Here is a 7,296-nt window from a genome sequence, read left to right as displayed (position 1 = left end):
GTGACTGTGGGGTAACCCCAAGCGGGTAGCTAGGCATTTCATCACAGCAGGATTGAGTTCCAGTTAGTAGGGGCAATGACAGAGAATCAGGTGGATCTGGCATGCTGGGAATGTATCTGTAGATGTGTAAGAATAGTGAGTAAATTAGAAGAACATAGGGAACGTACAGGGGTGTAGGGAAGAAGAGACCTGAATAAAAATGGAGGGAGTACAGTGTTGCAGAATCTAATGTGTCAATGGTAGAACTTTAAAGGAAATATGATAGTGAATGGGGAGCCAATGTTCAAATTTCAGAAGAGGAATAACGCTCATGTATTTTTTTTGTTGCACTATGGATAAATCTGCAGTATTTCAGACTAACTGTAAACAACATATTTGATAGAGAGGGAGACCATGAAAGAGAGATTTACAATAATCAATGCGGGAAATAAGTAAGACATGGATCAGTAAACAAAGAGATTGTAAATCCAAAAATGAGCAGGCAACCCCGATCGGCCTTAAGGTAAAGAACCTTTTGTACAACAGTTGAAATATGGTATCTTAATATCCCCCCTGAAGAACAGATAGGTCACAGAGGGAAGGTCAGCATAGCAGACTAAATGGCCCAACTAATGGGAAAAAAGTGAAACAGTCTTAGAAACATTTAGTTTCAATTTATTTGAACAAAGCCAATTTGCAGTCTTGGCTAGTTTCATTGAAATTTGTTCAATAATCTGTGTAGAATGTGATTCAAGAGGGAAAAGCAGCTGGACCTCATCCACATAAATGTAAAAGTAATACCTAATGACTGTAATAGAAGAGCAAGGGGAGAGAGAAAAACAATAAAGAAAACAGGTCCCAAAACGGATCCATGCAAAACACCACAAGAGAGAGTAACAGATGAAGAGAGGGATTTTCGCTATTGTACCTGAAATACCCTATTGGATCAGTAGGATCTAAACCAGGATAGTGTAGTACCGGTGATTCCTACTGATTCTACTACTACTACTACTTAACATTTCTATAGCGCTACTAGACATACGTAGCGCTGTACACTTGAACATGAAGAGACAGTCCCTGCCCGACAGAGCTTACAATCTAGGTGATTAAGAAGGATCTCATGATTAACTAAGTCAAAGACTGCACTAAGAACCAGGGAAATAAGAATCTCCCTACTGTTATCGAGAGTACAGTGAATGAAATCTAAGGGAATGTTCAGTGCTTAATTGTGTGCGAAAGCCAGTCTGAGAAGGTATAGTACATTGATCATATTGAGAAATGATGTTAGTTGCTGTGTTACAGTCTTTTCAATAACCTGCTTTTTCAAGTCAGCTTGCACTTTCTTCATATGCATCTACTCTGTTACAGATTTTAATGGGATCTTTAGTTTTCTTTCACATATGTCTTACAACTTTTCTGAGAAGGATGTTGAAGAGTGTCAATCCCAGCACTGAGCCCTGTATTGCCCCATTGGTCACTTTCACCTTTGCAATAGTGGACTCTGCTGGCACCTACCTTCTGAGTTTTGGTAATTCCCAGCATTTTATGTAGCACTATCCTACCTTGAACTTTCTGTGGCCACCCTTTGCAAGACGGTATATCAAACTTTTTGGAAACTTGGACCTTATGGAAGGTTGGTGTCAGTTCAGAGGAAGTCCTTACCAGCATGGCTGCCTCAATCTGTCTTTGCACAATGAGATTTACTCTATCCCAGAGGGGAATGTGGCCAAGGAAAAGATATCAAGAGGCAAAGATGCACAGTGCTGAGTCTGCTGTTTAGGCCTACTGCCCTCTTTTTCTGGTGTCTATTGAATCATTCTGCCTGTGCTGTGGCTCCTAAGACCGTCTGCCTGTTCCTGTGATCTTTGTGACTGTGACTAAAGCGTGGGTTGCCTCAGCCTAAGAAAAGGAAAGAGAACAAAGGCTCACAGATAGGAGGGCAGGAAACTGCTGGAGGGAGGTCTGTGGGAATATAAGTAATTCTTTACAACTGTATATTAGCCTCTGGTCTTCAGACTTACTCCAGTGACATCCTTCATTAACCTAAAAGAAACTGAAATTCTAGATATTCCTTTGCTTCCAAGGGAAGCTTTGGATTACAACTAGACCCAAGTTTTGGACTGTTTCCAAGCTTACATTTGTAAATCCCTGGTCCTTTCATCTTACACGGGGGGGGGGGGGGGGGGGGGGGGGCCTGATGGGGCCTCTTATGCCCTTCACAGCTGGACTCTGTACGTTTTATTATTGCAGTTGCTTTGAGGGGAACCCGGGATTCGTGTATTTAACCATGCATAAATGTTACTGGGCTCACTCAGTGTAAATAATATATACTCCCTTGAGAGAAAAGTGAGATGCTGGTGACTTAAAGTATAGCAGGTCTTGGTGCTGGTAAATATCCTATATAATAATTTGCACCTCCAACGTTCTACATCTGGATGCCTGGGTTCATAACATCCATAACCACTCATTGCCCCGCCCTCGTGTCAAAATGTAATGACGTCAGAGGGTGGATCAGTGAGAGGGAAGGGAAGCCAGCGCCAGCCAGCCAGAGAACGTTCAGGTACAAATTGAGGGGAGGAGATAATCGAGGGGAGGAGAGAATCGCCCCCCTCCCTCCTCCCTGAGTTCCAGGCTCCCCCTCTCCTCCGAGTTCCAGGCCCTCCTCCCTCTCTCTCCTCCGAGTGCTAGCCCGACCTGCGCTGCCCGCCCTCTTCTCCCAGTCCTTTGCCTGCTCCTTGCCTTCCTGCGTGCCGCCCAGAATTTAAAAGTTCTTACCTCTGGTCCCGCCCTCATTTCCTGTTTCCGCAAGGGCGGGACCAGAGGCAGAGTTGAGAGAAAAGGGAAGGCAGGCTGAAGTGCCGAGCCTCCTCACCTTTCACTGCTGCCTCCGGACCCCGAGGTAAGAACTTTTAAATTCTTGGCAGCACGCAGGAAGGCAACGGCCAGGCGGAAGACTGGGAGAAGAGGGCAGCCAGCGCAGGTTGGACTAGCACTTGGAGGAGAGGAAGGGAGGGGGGCCTGGAACTCAGAGGAGAGGGGACCTGGAACTTGGAGAGGGGGGGGGTCTGGAACTCGGAGGAGAGGGAGGGAGGGAGGGGGGCCTGGAACTCGGAGGAGAGGGAGGGGGGGCCTGGAACTTGGAGAGGGAGGGAGGGGGGCCTGAACTCAGAGGAGAGGGGGGCCTGGAACTTGGAGGGGAGGGGAGTCTGGAACTTGGAGGACAGAGAGGGGGGCCTGGAACTTGGAGGAGAGGGAGGTGGGCCTGGAACTCAGATGAGAGGGAGGGGGAGGGAGGGGGCCAGGCTGGAATTCAGAGGAGAGGGGGGCCAGGAACTCAGAGGGAGGGGGAGGGAGGGAGGGGAGCCTGGAACTTGAAGGAGAGAAAGGGGGCCTGGAACTCGGCCTGGAAGGGGGGCCGTAGGAGAGAGAGGGAGGGAGGCCTGGAACTCAGAGGAGAGGGGCCTGGAACTCGGATGAGGGGGGGAGGGAGGGGGCCAGGCTGGAACTCAGAGGAGAGGGGGGCCAGGAACTCAGAGGGAGGGGAAGGGAGGGAGGGGGCCTGGAACTTGGAGGAGATGGAGGAGGGAGAGGGAGGAGGGTGGAGGAGAGGGAGGAGGAGGAGAGTGAGGGAGGAGGAGGAGAGGGAGGGAGAAGGAGGGGGGCCTAGAATTCAGAGGAGAGGGAGGGGGCCTGGAACTTGGATGAGAGGGGGGGAGGGAAGGGGCCCAGCTAGAACTCTGAGGAGAGGGGGGCCTGGAACTCGGAGGAGAGGGAGGCAGGGAGGGCAGGGGCCAGGAACTCAGAGGAGACAGAGGGGAGCCTGGAACTCAGAGGAGAGGGGGGCCAGGAACTCAGAGGGAGGGGGAGGGAGGGGGCCTGGAACTTGGAGGAGAGGGAGGAGAGGGAGGGAGAAGGAGGGGGCCTGGAACTCAGAGGAGAGGGAGGGGGGCCTGGAACTCAGATGAGAGGGGGGAGGGAAGGGGCCAGGCTGGAACTTGGAGAAGAGGGGAGGCCTGGAACTCGGAAGAGAGAGAGGGAGGGAGGCCTGGAACTCGGAGGAGAGAGGGTCCTGGAACTCAAAGGAGAGAGAGGGGGCCTGGAATTCAGATGAGAGGGGGGAGGGAGGGGGCCAAACTGGGACTCGGAGGATAACCTTGCTAGCGCCCGTTTCATTTGTGTGAGAAACGGGCCTTTTTTACTAGTAAGGTTATATATGCTATTCAACCTTGCATGCAGCAGTATATCAAGTGTTTGTAAATAAAATTACTATTCTACAGGCAGAATATTACAGAGACTGGTCTATACCATTGCCACATATGTATAGTTCTGTTTTTCTGTGGTTAACCTGTCATGTGCAGCTCTCAGTTGTAATCCTGGATCCTGAAATAACAAATATTCTATTGTTTTGCTTTGGTATATTCACTGGACAGATAAAGGGGTCGAGCATGCTGTTAGACTGCTCACTTCAGGGACACCTCCTGAGAAGTCTAGCTGTGGCACACACCATTGTACAGGTCACACTTTAGGGTGGGGCTGCACGTGTGTTTTCATTTTAGAGTTGTTTTCTCCTGCTGTGCCCATGGCTCTGAAAAGAGAGTTGATTGTGTCTGTGCAGGGTCACCAGAGACTGAGGGCAGGGTGGGAAGTGGTAGGGGAAGAGAAGGGGAAAATGGACTTTTTGCTATTTATGTCTTCATGTTCTTTGGAGACAGGAAGGGGCTATAGTGAAAAAGACAATGAAGCACAGTCTCCTCACTCAGCCTCCTGAGGACAAAAAGGGCAGGAGGAGGGGCAGGGGAAGTCAGAAGCTTGTTTTGGTTGTGGGCACCCTGTGATAGAGCATTTTCATGATTTGCTAATTTAGGAGAGAGGGATTTGATTTGGTTTATTCACTTAATATATTGCTAAATACAACAAAGTTTTAAAGTGGTTCACAATAAATATTCCAAATTTACAATAATAACAATTTATAATAATAATAATAAACAATTATAAATCAATTACAAAAAACATCAAGCCAAAATACAAACCCTTATAAAACCCATACACAGCAGCGAATAATAAAGAAGATTGACATACCAGCTGAACTATTAAACCTCCAAAACCTTTTTAAAAAAGCCAAGTTTTCAGAGCCTTACAAAACCCCATATAAGTCTAAATGCCACTGAATTCAGCAGGCAAGGAATTGCATAAAAAGGGGCCAGAATAACAGAGTGCTCTATTTTTTGTGGAATTTGAATAAGGAAAATTTTTTACAGGGCGGGGAGGGGGGGGTGGGTAGGGCATGAGACTATTTAGCAATTATTTATTTGCTCACACCTTTTTCAGTAATAGCTCAAGGTGAATTATATTCAGGTACACTGGGTATTTCCCCGTCCCTGTAGGGTTCACAATCTATGACATCTATATCTTGGGGTGGGGGGGGGGGGGGGGGAGTTAGATGCCAGTATCTTGAACTGGTGTCCAAGGGCAAGAAGTGAAAGTCGAGGAGCGAAACAGTTACTGTATTATATGTTTGACTGGTGCATAATTGTATCCTGTTAAACTGGAGAACCAGGGATCCTTCAACAATAACACAATGGCGGGACTTATTATACACAATAATGATCTGGAGTGCTACTGCTATGGTCATCATGTGAAGAGCTGTGTGGGCATTAGTAACCGCACAGGATTTGGAAAAGATATGATTCCCGAGCAGGGATTGGACTAATTTCTGACCTTGTCTGAATTGAGTGTCCAGCTGTGACATGGACTTCAGATTGTGAAGGACTGGGTGGGGAGAGAGGGAGGAGGAGGGAAAAGGGAAGGGGTGGGTGATGACTATATATGAAAGAATAAAAGGTTTACAGACTGATTAGACAGTCGAGTTGTTGTTAACTTATTTTTTGTGGAAAGAAAATACACAATCTGTATAACAGTTCTTATATAGGGCTCCTTTTACTAAGAATTGCTAAAGGATTTAGTGTGCCTTAATCAGCACATGCTAAATGCTAAAAGCCCATTTATACCTATGGGCTTCTTAGCATTTAGCACACGCTAATCATTAGCGCATGCTAAATCCGTTAGCGCACATAAATAAAAGGACCCCATAATGTTCAGATATGTTTATGATTAGTGAAAATAAAAATATTTGAAAAAAAGTAGTATATCCTTATATTTCCTGGTTCCACTGCATTTTTCTGACTTCCTGAACTTTTTTTTTTCTTCATTTTGTTCCCCTTGTTTTTCCTCCCAGGAATTATATTTTAATTGTAATTCTCTTTTTCGGTAACATCATTTCTCCGACCCATCTCCCTCCTTCCTTTTCTCTCCAAATTACTTGAGCGTGCTGTTCACCGCCGCTGCCTTGATTTTCTCTCCTCACATGCTATTCTTGACCCATTACAATCTGGTTTTCGCCCTCTCCACTCAACCGAAACTGCGCTTACTAAAGTCTCCAATGACCTATTACTGGCTAAATCCAGAGGTCAATATTCCATCCTCATTCTTCTTGATCTTTCCGCTGCTTTTGACACTGTCGATCACAGCATACTTCTCGATACCCTGTCCTCACTTGGATTCCAGGGCTCTGTCCTTTCCTGGTTCTCTTCCTACCTCTCCCTCCGCACCTTTAGTGTTCACTCTGGTGGATCCTCTTCTACTTCTATCCCTCTGCCTGTCGGCGTACCTCAGGGTTCTGTTCTTGGTCCCCTCCTCTTTTCTATCTACACTTCTTCCCTTGGTTCATTAATCTCATCCCATGGCTTTTCCTACCATCTCTATGCTGATGACTCCCAAATCTACCTTTCTACCCCTGATATCTCACCTTGCATCCAAACCAAAGTTTCAGCGTGCTTGTCTGACATTGCTGTCTGGATGTCTCAACGCCACCTGAAATTAAATATGACCAAAACCGAGCTTCTCATTTCCCCCCCCAAACCCACCTCCCCGCTCCCCCCGTTTTCTATTTCTGTTGATGGCTCTCTCATTCTCCCTGTCTCCTCAGCTCGAAACCTTGGGGTCATCTTTGACTCTTCTCTCTCCTTCTCTGCTCATATCCAGCAGACCGCCAAGACCTGTCGTTTCTTTCTTTACAACATCCGTAAAATCCGCCCCTTTCTTTCCGAGCACTCTACCAAAACCCTCATCCACACCCTTGTCACCTCTCGTTTAGACTACTGCAATCTGCTTCTTGCTGGCCTCCCACTTAGTCACCTCTCCCCTCTCCAGTCGGTTCAAAACTCTGCTGCCCGTCTCATCTTCCGCCAGGGTCGCTTTACTCATACTACCCCTCTCCTCAAGACCCTTCACTGGCTCCCTATCCATTTTCGCATCCTG

This window comes from Microcaecilia unicolor, chromosome 1 (assembly GCF_901765095.1).
Source record: "Microcaecilia unicolor chromosome 1, aMicUni1.1, whole genome shotgun sequence".
In the NCBI taxonomy this organism is placed as follows: domain Eukaryota; kingdom Metazoa; phylum Chordata; class Amphibia; order Gymnophiona; family Siphonopidae; genus Microcaecilia; species Microcaecilia unicolor.
This window is presented reverse-complemented; position numbering follows the sequence as displayed.